Below are 13,605 nucleotides of genomic sequence, written 5' to 3' on the forward strand. Positions count from 1 at the left end.
CAGCAGGAACTGCGCTGGACTGCCACAACTTCTCAAATGTGATGGATAGTGGCTTAGCAGCTTCATCTGTCAGTTCCCTGAGGACCCACAGATGTATCCCATCAGGTCCCACGGACTTGTGCACCTTCAGGTTTCTCAGACGGTCTTGAACCCGATCTTCTACACCGGATGGTTCCTCATTCTCCCACTCCCTGCCTTTGCCTTCTGCAATTTGCATGGCTTAGCTAGAGTACTTGCCAGTGAAGACTGAAGCAAAAAAGTCATCAAATGCCTCAGCCTTGTCTATATCCCAGGTGACCAGGTCTCCCATTTGCTTCCAGAGAGGGCCCACATTTTCCTTAGTCATTCTTTTACCACTGACCTACCTATAGAAGCTTTTCTTGTTGCTGTTGATGTCCCTGGCCAGATTTAACTCTATCTGGGTTTTAGCTTTCCTAATCTGATCCCTGGCTGCTTGAACAATTTCTCTGTATTCCTCCCAGGCTACCTGTCCTTACTTCCACCCTCTGTAGGCCTCCTTTTTGTGTATTGTGTATTGTGTTGTGATGCATCCCAACAAAGAGTTTGTCCAAGATCTCCTTGTTCATCCATACAGGCTTAATGTCCTCTTTGTTGGGATGCATCACTCCTGAGATGAGGGGAGATGATGCTTGAATATTAACCAGCTTTCTTGGGCCCCTCTTCTCTCCAGGGCTTTATCCCATGGTACTCTACCAAGCAGATCCCTGAAGAGGCCAAAGTCTGCTCTCCTAAAGTCCAGGGTAGTGAGCTTTCTCTGTTCCCTCCCCATGGCCCTAAGGATCTTGAACTCCACTATTTCATGGTCACTGCAGCCAAGGCTGCCCTTGAGCTTGACATTCCCCACCAGCCCCTCCTTGTTGATGAGAACAAGGTTCAGCATAGCACCTCTTCTCATTGGGTCCTTTTCATTAGGACTTCTTTTCTTTTAATTTTTATAAAACTTAAACTAATTAATTGGCTACCCCATCTTTTGAAGATCTAAGAGTGCTTCATAACAAAATAGAGGGCAGAAGAGGGCTTTTAGGACTTCGAAACTCTATGCCAGATAAATAGCAAATATCTTAAAGGACAGCTCTTCTCATGTTTTCTTAGATCAACAGGGAACCCAGAAGCACTGGAATTCCCAGTCATGCAGCAGTTTGCCATCAGGGTTCCTCTGAAACAAAGAGCTCACAAGCATGTACAACGCCTGACCCAAACACTGTGTACATATTATGAGATGTGTCCAGAGAACTGTGCCATCAATGCTCTTGTGATCCCACAGCTTGGCAGGCTCACTTGGTAGGTTTCACTAGAACCCTCCTCATGCTTTGGAGGAGACTCGCAGGTACAAAACCCAATATTTCTGCAGAACATCTTGCTTTCTGACAAACCTACATATTTCTGAGGAAATTGTTGTAAGGCTTCCAGCAAGCTCTAATCCTCAGGAGAAAACCTTTGCTACTCAGCTTAACAGTGGCAGCTGTCCAAGAGAAGAATAAGATATATACATTTGCAATGGCTTGAGATACTGTCACTTAAGTACAGCAGTAATTCAAGGAATAAAACACTGACAATATGCAGCTCTGAATTACATCATCTTTAACCTACAACAAAAGTGATCACAGTGATAAAGGAGAGATTGGTGCCACTCCTCATTCCTGCAGGAAAAGTCACTGTGGCCCTATCTGTCACCCCAAACTCTTGAACTCCTCTGCCTTCTCTGGAGGGAATTATGACTACAGCCCAGCTGCCTGTACCAGCACCATAAATTCTGACAAGGTCATGCACATCAGTGAATACTGATTCTCATAGGGAGAGTAGACAGAGAGTGCCTGAACTCACTTACACCGAAAGGCACCCTACACAATAAAGAGTTCAAGATAAAACACTCTCATGCAATAAAAAGAAATAGCAGAAACACACAAGGTAACTGTAATAGGTAACAGGCATTTGATAGTTTAATTTTAGCCTACTGCTTTTTGCTACCCTGCACAGAAGATATTCTGCTGTGTACATCCCACCATTTGCTCAGCAGCACTGCTGCTACTTCTGACCAGGAAATATACTTTGAACAATATCGTTGTTTTAAATCTAACCTTCACCATGTCTCCTGCAGGGATTAATATGAGAATACCACAGAAAGATCATCAACAACCTTTGCTCTCATGCTGGAAGCAGACACCTATATCAACTGGTGCTAGCGGGTGGACAAATACATTGCAAGGTCTGCATGGTTTCAGGGTTGATAAAAGTTTATAGAGCCAGAGGCTGCCAGCAAATGCTTTACTGCCATTGGGGGGCAGTAAATCAGATGGAAACATTTGCTTTTTGTTAACTCGTGGAGAACTAGCTGAGAGCCTTGACTGCAGTGACAGTCTCCTACTCCCACTCCAGATACTCCATTGTCCCTTTCAGCAATTAAGTTAGATGGGCAGCTGTCCACCGCTGAGGTAGCCCTGCCAAAGGACACAGTCAGAGCTGGGCAGCGAGCTAGGAGAGCTGGCAGTGTGCCACAGTCACTGCAGAAGTGCACATGGGAGGACTGACACGTGGAGATCCACCAGCTCTGCGGGCAGAGCACCATAGCACAGGGCTCAGGAGCAGGGCGGGAGACCAACAGCAACTTCAGTCAAACGAAAAGGGTGGAATAAACCCCCTGAGCCCAGTGTGGTTTCTAACCCTGAGTCTTATTTGAAATCAATGACCTGACTTCAAATCAGGTCAGGTAGAAACCACCTCTGCGTCACTGTTGCAGCTCCCTCTGTCCTCCCCATGCTCTCAGCTGCCCCTGCATAGCCCCTGGCAAGTACACAGCTGCCTGATGGCAAAGGCAGCTCCTGCTTGGGGATCCATAGCAGTGCACCGGGAACAGCACCCCAAAACAGCTGCACTCACCATTTAATGTCACTCGAAGTGGAGCACCTTTTTCCTCGGTTTACCAGCAGTTATTCAGCACTGAAAAGCACAGACCGCTCCCTATTCAGCTCACAAACTGTGCATCACCTTTCAGGACTTTTTCTGTTGACTGCGACTGACAGCAGTGGGAAGATTAGGCAGCCTTTTAATCTTTTACTGGCCATGATTACCATCAGTGGAGAAAAAGAGCAATTGCCTGGCAGTGCAAGTCGCAGACCAATAAAAGGTTCTCAGAGCAGAAAGCAGTCATACACTAAGTTAAGCTTCCGGCCTATTCAAGTCCATGGTGCCTCTCTTTGAAAACTGCATAATTTAATGATAATTTCTTGGAGGATTTTTATGACAAAGGCCCATATTTCTCGTTAATAACATTCCTCTATAAAAAAAAAAAAAAAGGAGAGAGGGAGAAAAAGCTTCAGCTATGTCTTTTTAAATTACAAACCTGAACATAATTCTTTTTATCTTAAACATTTCAATATCTTTTCTTATCTGGAAGACTTCAATTTGTATTTAAACAGATTATGAGACAATCTGAATGAAGAACAACTAATTTCCAGAAAACTGGAACATCTCACTGGTATTCAGCAGCTACCTGAAACACTTTCAGCATTAGAAATGCTCCCACAGAGACACTTATACATCTCTGACAGTATATAAGCAGAGATTATTTCGATTTAAGAATAAAAAAAAGAATTCATTTCCGCATTACATAGGCATGGGGAATACTAATAGCACTGATGATACAGCTCTGTTCAGACTGAAATTAGGCATATGATTTCAGATCGTGGCATTTTGGTTAGTACCAACCCCTGGACCAGGTGCAATGGCACAGATTTCTGTGTAGATAAAGTCCTTGCAGGTATACCCCACAGTTCTGTGTGGTCTTCATCACAGAAGTATTTCCCATCTGTGTCTTCAGTGCTCTTGATATGTACAGTTACTGAACTAAAACATCTTGAGTGTGCTTTCAGAAGTTCACTCCAACCTCTCTGACACACAATGGACATCACTGTCAAGACTGAAGAGGAAAAGTGTTTTGAGCAGATGTGTATAGATACCAAAATCTAATTTACAAAGCTAACCTAACCTGTTAGCAAAAGGTAACCACTGAGTAGTAATGACATAAGTAACATTCAAATAGATGATGTCTAAATTAAAGTTTTAGATATCTCATTGACAAGCTCTGAGTCGCCCACATCTTTCTCAGCATTATAGGAGTTCTTATGTGAGTTAAACTCAAAATGCCTTTGGAAGCAAACAGAGCTGATGTGATGCGGCTTTGCAGTTTCCTTTTTCATATACTGTTTTTGTTAAGTATTGGAACAGGTTGCCCAGAGAGGTTGTTGAGGCCCCATCCCGGGAGGTGTTCAAGGCCAGGCTGGATGTGGCATTGGGCAACCTGGTCTAGTGGGAGGTGTCCCTGCCCATGGCAGGGGGGTTGGAACTCGATGATCTTTAAGGTCCTTTCCAACCTAAACCATTCTATGATTCATTAGAAGTATCTTGGCCATTTAGTGGGCACTTGTCATACTATAAACCTAAACAAACACAACAAAGCTGGCTTTCAAAAATCTCTTGTATAAAAGGAGAAATGGAGCTCGTAATCTCAAAAGTAAATTTGACTGACAACAGTATTTTCACTCCAGCAGTCAGGAAACGTGTAGCAAAGAACAAATATTTGAGTGTTAGAGATCATCAGAGGTGAATGAACAACCTGACCTTATACGTGGATACGTAACAGATCACAATATTAGAAAAGTCTTAAAATTAAATTCCCTTATACATTCTCTCCTATTTCATTCTGGTTCACACAGATTTAAGGGGGAAGATCACATCATGCCATTGGTGACATTATTTCTATGGTATCTGACGTGAAATAAAAGAACCTGAAAGGAAAAAGAAAATATAAAAACTGCTAAATCATACACAATATCATTTATGGGCTCCACGCTGGAACTCATCTGCTTTTTCAGACATTGCTGACGAATCAAACTATTCTCATCAAATAAAAGGATAATGGGAAGTGCATCATATTTGTTTCTTTTTGAAATCTGGTCTGAAATTGAATTATTTAACCTTATGCCTTTCTAAAGTTCTCCAAAGAGGCTAAGAGATATAAATGCATAAGTAAACGAACAGTGCACTTTTCAGTATGCAAATACTATAAATTGACTTGATACTTCTCCCCATCTTTTACAAACAGTTACATAGCTGAACTGTCACTGACAGTGACACTCGTCTCATCTTTCACAACAAAGAAGAAAAAAACTCCATGCTGCTCCTGCATATGTGAGTACCAGCTTCTTTCTTTTCCACCTACAAATTACTTTTGAAGAGCATCTCACAGTGCTCCTCAGAGAATAAGATTATTTTTTTTTTTTTTTACACCGAGCACATCTGGATAAACTCAGTGATTAGTGTATTTGAAAACTATAGCTTCATTTGCATAATGTAAGCTCTATGCACCATACAAATAGAACTTGCAGTACTTTGTGAATTCTCCAACATTTTGAATGATTTAGCATAGTGACATAGTGACAGCACACCCTGTAAACCCACCGGTCTGATTTTTTTCTGTTTGTACAGGGGACTGAAGGACAACAGTAACCAGATCAGATACACGGCTAAAGCAGCATTAACTGAAAAAAAAAAAAAAAAATCAAAATCAGTGTAACCACATACAAGTGCTCTTTGAATGTCAAAAATACATGGACATACTGTCGTATGATTTCAGCACTTTGGAGCTAGGAAAAGCACAGAAGCTTTTGCTGTAACCAGAGTGTTTCCTTCTTTTATGCTACTTCCCATCTCCAAAATGTTTATAATACTGTACACTCATGAAGGACATCCACTCAGTCTTGCTGCATTGTCGATCAAACTGGTTGAATTAGGCAACTGAGGACAGACTGCACATGCCATCCCAGGCCAATTTTACAGTCCAACAGGCAGGTTACATCTCTTTCAAAGTTTTCCCATGGTGTGATTTTCAGCATACCCTTCTTGCTTGTAATTTCCATCTGCTCAGATCAGCTGCTGCTATTAACTCAGGTCCACAGAGGAAGTCTCCAATGCAAATGGCTATATAACTGCCATTCCTGGCCATTACATAAAAGTCTATCTATCTATCTGATAAATCCACAACCATAAAGATAACATTCAAAAGAAAGGAAAAAAAAATACAATTAAAAAAAAATAATTAAAAGGATAACAAAAAAAATTATCACCAAATTCATTGTGTGTTCTGTTTGATTAATTTCTATTTTTCATTGCATGCCTACCACGACACCCACTTAGCAGGACCACAATCTGCCTCTTTTCAGGGTGAACCTTTACAGATCTAGAGATTCCAAGTTTAAAACCATAGTAATAAATCTGAGGCAAAAAACTTCTTCCCTCTCCAGCAATGGTGGTGTGAGAAAGCAGACTGTCAATAAGCTCAAGCTGAAATGATGGTTAGCTCACCAACAACCAAACAACATTGCAAGTCACCCTTTTCCTATGTCCAGCTATCAGTGTAGAACATATTGTACCAAAGTAATTTCTAGGAAGTCTAACTAGAGGCAAATATTTATACAATACGTCAGAATACTTCTCCTATACCCCTAAATTGTTGGTGCAGTCATACATTAACATAAATATGAGATACTACAACCGTGAAACAAAATCTGCAAAACATACCACTTAACACAGCATTTGCCACCCAGAGATGAGAAGGAAGGCAGCTAAAACCAGCAATTCAATGTTCTGGGGATTTCCCTAAGACACAAATTCAGGTCAAACACTTTCAAACATACGCTTATTTGTGTATCCAGACTGCTGGACTTTCAGCATTCAAATCAAGCTGACTGCACTAGCTTTGTAGACATGGAAGAGCTGTAGGTCAAACAAAAAAGGCATATCCTTGGGACCTCTGGAAAAAAGTCAAAAAAGCTCCTTTGCCTAGGAAGTTTTTTCAAGCTTATCCAGGGACAGCCAATATGATCCATAGCTGAAAGGGTGAATTCAATGTTGTTTGCTATAAAACCATTATCTGAAGGCTCTGTGGATTTCCTGAGATGGGTATTTCAGGAAAAGCACTGAGTGCGTTCTGCCTCTGCTGGCAGTGTATGTATATTTAATTCTCTTTTCCAGTGATTGCTGGCACATATAATGGCTGTAGAGTGGCCCTACAGGGCCAACTCTGGTGCCTTTTGAAACTACTCAGAAGGGTCTTCTTGCAACTTATAGATGGTGAATCAAACCCTTGAACTGAAGCTGCCTGAAAATTGCCATGAGAGGAGTTTGTTCTTCACTTTGAAGGAAGAGAAAATTTCCAGACATTTCTGCTTCTGAACTCTTTTGCAGCGCAGCCAACATCAACAGCTTGGACTGTCCACCATCCACCAGGTGGAGAGATATTCCTTCAAGTGACTTCCCTGCTACCTGTCATACATGTATTTTTGAGAAGGATCCATAGAATGAGGTAATGCTCTTCCCAGGATGATCTTATTTCAAAGTCCAAGGAAACTCAACACAACATTTAATTAAACAGTTTCTTGTATCCATACTAGTATACGCAATTAATATAACAGTGAAGGCAAAATCCTTTTCCTGACAGATCCTCCATTTATTACACAGAGAATGTACTCTAGGAGTACTTGAATTCTGCTGATCTCCATGTTGTTGTTCTTGTCAATGGAAACTTTTCACACTGCAGGCAATGTGTACACCCAGTAGCGAGTGTAATTAATCACAGATGCAGAGTCCCTTTGAGAGTAGTATCTTCCCTTTCACTGGGAGTCCAGAAAATAAGAAACGAACATTTGTATCACGAGCAGTAGTTAAGGGGCTTTGTGCAAGAATCCCTCTGTGAAATCTATGGCCCGTGTTACAGAAGAAGTTGGCTCATTCTGGCCTTAAAATTTACAAGCCTCTAGAAAGTCACACTGGAGATTCTCCTTGCAGTCGCTGATTTTTAACCTCATTGCCAGTTCTCCAGAAAAAAAGTTTTCTTGACTTTGTGTTGAAAAGCTCTTCTCTGGGATAAGACTGACATTTAAATGCTCCCCAAAAGAAGAGAGAGGACTTTTATTTTCCTACTGAAGGTGTTAGTTGTGAGGCCAGCTTTTCTGGTATGTTTGCAATGCAAAGGACATATAAGTTCAGAAGAAGCTTTTAGTACAGTAAGACCATGGTCCATCTGCTTTATATTTCTATTGGGTGCATCTACATTAGCAGTTTATTTTCACTTAGAAGTGTACTTTCCAAATGATCCCTAACCACCCCCACTTTAAACACTTTTACTCACACCACAAAGCAATCTTTCAGTGAATGAACGAGAGATCTTTTGGATGAAACTAAACTGAAACATGTGTTTCAGGAGTGCACTTACTAACCAGAGACCAAACTAGGGTTAATGTAAAACCTGATGAAATGCCGTGCACAGTGGATGTCAACTGGACTCCACAGATCCACCGCTAATAAACCTCAGTTCAGTGACAGCCAATCTGTAGATCAGAAGTGTAGCATCTATCCAAAACCTAGGAAGGTTAGCTCTTGGACAGAAGATGTATCCCCTTTTCCCTTGAAACTCTCCACTATTGCTGATAAATAGGACCAAATTTCCAGGATCTATCCTATGCACCACCTGCCTAGGTTCCAGTAATGGGTCCCTGAATAAAATATATTCTTGCTTATCATCTCCATTTCCTTCCAAAGCTCAGATCATGGCCTACTCTGGGGTCGCTTAAGCAGATGGTATGAGTAGCTGATCTGTGCATAATGCACAGTGCTACTTTGACAGATTTTGCTACAATCCTCAGAACATAAAATGAACGGTGGCTTTCTAGAGTCTGATGATCTTTTTGATAACCTTTCTCCTGTCAAAAAGGAACAACATAAAAAAGTTTAATAACTCTGATTATAAATGGAAAGAGAATTTATTCTTCATACGTTAAATAGGAGAGCAAAAGGTTACTGTGGGCACCAAGAACAAGCAAACATCGACTAAAATAATTTCCTGCTAAGAAGGTTGTACCTTCAAAGGGTTAAGACTAATGGAGAAGAAGCAGGTTATATACACTATCCAGCCAGTAAATAGCATAGCAGAGGCTGGCTGAAGCAAACTGTGATATTTTTTTTTTTTTAATGAGTGGTTGTTTTCAATTGCAATTAAACATTTATCATAAGTTTACTTATTTATCTGGGTTGGACTCACACATACTTTGCTATTCCTAAGTGGGCAGTAGCAGCCAGGCAGCATCACTTAGAACTTCAGTCCTTTAATAAGATGACTTTTTTCAAGTTCCCTTGTAATTGTACAGAAATATTTTAAAACCTTAGCAATTTTAAGGTTAGTATTGGACAGAAGGGAAGCAAACATTTTTAGTTTGGGTTGTTTATTTTTTTTTTCTTTCTGTCTTTCCTAGACAGAGACAGACATGTGTTTATAATATATGAAACACAGGAATGACCTTACTCCATGTGCTCAGTCATGTGAAATAGCTACAGATCTGTTAATGCTAATCACTCCCTCAGACATTTAATCACAAAACTACAGAGCACTTCTAGCACCTCTCTGGAAGATGAAGCTATTCTTTGCTTCACATATGATTGTACCTCCTTTTATACAGACAGTTCAGGCATCAGAAAATATCAATTTTCTCCATGAATGTCTGAAAGTGCACCCATCTTATCAGATAAATAACTCCTTTCCCTGTTAACATTAACGTCCCAAACTAATGTGCCTATGTACATCTCCACTGTTACAGAGGGTACATCTCAACATCACAGCACTGTTAACAGTATCTCCACAATGTTCAAAGTGTTATGACTCTCCTCTAAAGATGAGAAACTGAGGCAAGCTTCCAAGCTTTTCTGCAACTGACTCAACTTTGTTGTAAAAAGTTTCAATCCTGAAGTCATACTTATTAATTTGCCCTCCTGGGTTGACTAGGAAATGGTAAACCTGGATCTACCAATGCCTATTAGCAGAAGGAGGTAGGAGAAGAGAACAAACCTAACAGCAAACAGTATGGTCTGATAAAAGTCTGATGTCTTCTAATTCTCAACACAGAAACTCAAGTCCCAAGGGCCAAAAGTTAATGTATCTTTTGTAGCTTTAGTTAGCTGTTATTTTACATGACCTGCTGATCTCCTTGTTCCCTGGTGACACCAGAGAGATGTTTTAATGTCCTACTCTGTAATCGGTTTGCTAGTAGCAAGTTGACCCACTGGCTTTGACCTTTGCCTGTCCCTTCCCCACACACACATTTTCAAACATCTTCTCTACTGATTAGATCTTTTTCAAAAATTTTTAAATATTTTTGTTTGTTTTATATCAAGATATTTTCGTGGAAGGTCATTCCTTCCCTTATATGCAAGAAGCTTCTTAAAGGCGTCTTTTTACCCTCCAAACAGACACTCAGTTTTTTAATTTTCACATTAGTTTTCTGTTGAGAAGTCTCTGCTCACTTCCTCCTTTGTAAATCATCTAGGTGAAAAAAGTCCCTAGGTCTCTGAAGGTGAGGTAAAAAAATTAATTCCTACCCACTCTGATTAACTTGTCTTGTGAAGCAGTTTTAGCAGATATCCCCTCTGGAAAAATTTCTTAATTGCTTCCTGAAGGCAGAATGCCCGTGAGTAGTTCTTGACATTATTAAGGAAATATTTTACTGTGATTTTTGGTGTTGTGCACACACTGTATTACTTAGAGGGAAACAAATCTCAATGCTCTTATTCATAATTTCATGAAGTTTAATAATTAAAATGGTAAGACGAAGTCAACTGTCAATTAGCTTCATTTTCATGAGGTTCTTAAGTAATAAAAAAGTGGATTCTGGCACTTGTGTCAAAAATCCCCCAACTATGCAAGCCTTCTATCCCCAGAAGATGAGAGATGTTATACTTCAGCAAGTTCAAAGGTTTTATACAAGAATGAGGAGATATACAAGTGTATGTAAATAGAAATATGTATTTGCATTTTTATATATGTATAAAGGGGGTGTTTTAAAGCCAGTTTTAAAAATCCTAGGTGTAAGATATAAAAATATTACCCAGAATGTTGCCTATCGTGCAAAGAATATTTAGGAAAAAAAGTCCCCACCCACTGATAGGAACTGCACAATGCCATGAGATTTCTAAGTACTGAGAGCAAAGAGGAAAGCATCAATAACAAGATTTGTCTTTTATAAGACTCTACCACCTGGCCCACTTACTGTTCCTAACAAATGGCAAAGTCAACTCAAGGAAATAGACATCATCAGGTTACTGTGACCTACTGAGCATATTACTTCTGCAGGTAGGAGCTAAATTGCAAAACTCTACACTTCACTGATCAGCTTCACAAGTAAGAATGAACTGCACTGGACTTTGCAGTAATTTTTTTCTCTTTCTGCTTTAGAAACAATCTATATATATTTTCCATCCATAGAAAAAAATTAAAGGAAAAAAAAAAAAAAAAAGGCAAGTCCTATAAAAGAAGGTAAAATAAAGTGCCACAAAAAAACATCTTGAGATGTTTAATATCAACAGCAGCTTCTGTTATGAAACATTATCTTTTTTTGACAGGGCCTAGATAGAAGGACATGCTATGGTCTAGTGGTTCATGAAACTGTGATGAACTAAACCCACTGGGTATAACCACTGGGAAGTAGTCTACTCTGCATGTATGTGTCATGTGCACTAAAAAAACTGCACTAATCATGTATTACCTTGTATTGCACCTATATGGTTTAAAACAAGCATTTAAAGCAATGAAGAGAAGTATTCTGGCCTCCCTCACACTCATAATGACAGAATACCTATGCATATTACAAGATGCTGTCACATTTGAGGAAAAAACACAGATCTGTGGCCATGAAGATATATCATTAAATCTGGTTTAAAGAGGTAAGTAGAATGTCAGGGGAAGATAGCTCATAATTTATGATTTATCAAAATACAGAGCGTACATGTACTCACTACCCCTCTTTGGCTCTGGTCCTTTCCACTTGATAAAGCATTTTTATCCTCACCCTGCCTACTTTCATGTTTCACCTCCTGCTGTCAGATGAAAACCACAGCAGAAAAGAAGTGGATGGACTGTTAGACACAAAGCAGAAAGAGTCACTGCACAAGAGGAAAAGTCATATGTCTTTAGGAGAACAGGTGATAATGACAAAGATAGATTGGACAGAAAGATGATTCAGTTGGGCTCAAGTGCCTTGTTCACTGAGGGAAGAGGCTTTCAACTCCTGGGATTCAGCTTTCTGCAGAACTTTTGTAGAAAGATTTTATAGAAAGATTTTATTTCTGGTTGGACAACCACACTGTACCCAGAAGCTTCATAGTCACAAGTCATCTGCAGCCAGGGTGTAGGGCAAGCATCCCACCCTTGCTCTATTTAAGCCTCTTAGGGGTTAGGAGGAAAGAGCCAGTTATAAAGTCATTGAATGTTGGTTTATAGGCCAGACTGGTAATCCTTAGAAAAAAAACATCCAAGCTAGATAATCCATGTTGCAGAAAGATACTAGCAACTTAACGTTTTGTATTGGGTATATGTGTCAAGGTGTTAACGGGGGTGTGGGGATGCTGCAGGGGTGGCCTCCATGACAAGACATCAGGAGCTGCCCCTGCATTGGACAGAGCCAGTTCCTGCTGGCTCCAAAATGAACACACCAGTGGCCAAAGATCAGGGATGTTGGTGGCATCTCTGTGATAACATATTTAAGAAAGGGTAAAAATCACTGCACAACAGCTGTGAGAGAGGAGTGACAAAATGTGAGAGAAACAGTTCTGCAGACCCCCAGGTCAGTGAAGAAGGAGGAGGAGGAGGTGCTTCATGTCCTGGAGCAGAGATTCCACTGCAGCCCTTGGAGAAGACCATGGTGACACAGGTTGTCCTCCTACAGCCCATGGAGAACCATGCTGCAGCAGATACCCACACTGCAGTCCATGGAGGACTCCACACCAGAGTAGGTGGATGTGCCCTGAAAGAAGCTGCAGCCCATGGAGAACCCATGCTGGAGCAGGCTCCTGGTAGGAGTTGTAACCCATGGAGAGGAGCCCGTGCAGGAGCATGTTTTCTACAGTGACCCATGCTGCAGCGGGTTGTTCCTAAAGGACTGTACCCTGTGAGAAAGACCCATGTTGGAGCAGTTTGTGAAGGAGTGTATCCCATAGAAGGGACCCTATACTGGAGCAGGGGAAGAGTGTGATAAGGAAGGAGTGGCAGAGAAGACGTGTTATGAACTGACCACAACCCACATTCCCGAAGGAGTGTATCCCATAGAAGGGACCCTATACTGGAGCAGGGGAAGAGTGTGATAAGGAAGGAGTGGCAGAGAAGACGTGTTATGAACTGACCACAACCCACATTCCCCATCCCTCTGTGCTGCTCAGGGGGGAGAAGGAAGAAGAGTCAGGAGTGAAGTTGAACCTGAGAAGAAGAGGGAACAGAGGGAACATGGTTTCAGTCTTGTGTTTGTTTGTTGGGTTTTTTTCTCACTGTCTTACTCCATTTTTAACTGGCAAAAAATTAAATTAATCTTCTGCAAGTCGAATCACTTTTGCCGGTGACTGTACTTGCTGAGCAATTTCCCTGCCCTTGTTTCAACCCATGAGCTTTTAATCTTATTTTCTATCCCTGTTCTGCTGAGGAGAGGGAGTGAGAGAGCGGCTGGGTGGGCACCTGGCAGCCAGCCAAGGTTAAAGTACCACATATTTTTA

The sequence above is a fragment of the Charadrius vociferus genome, unplaced genomic scaffold (genome assembly GCF_000708025.1).
Source record: "Charadrius vociferus isolate BGI_N301 unplaced genomic scaffold, ASM70802v2 scaffold230, whole genome shotgun sequence".
Taxonomy (NCBI): domain Eukaryota; kingdom Metazoa; phylum Chordata; class Aves; order Charadriiformes; family Charadriidae; genus Charadrius; species Charadrius vociferus.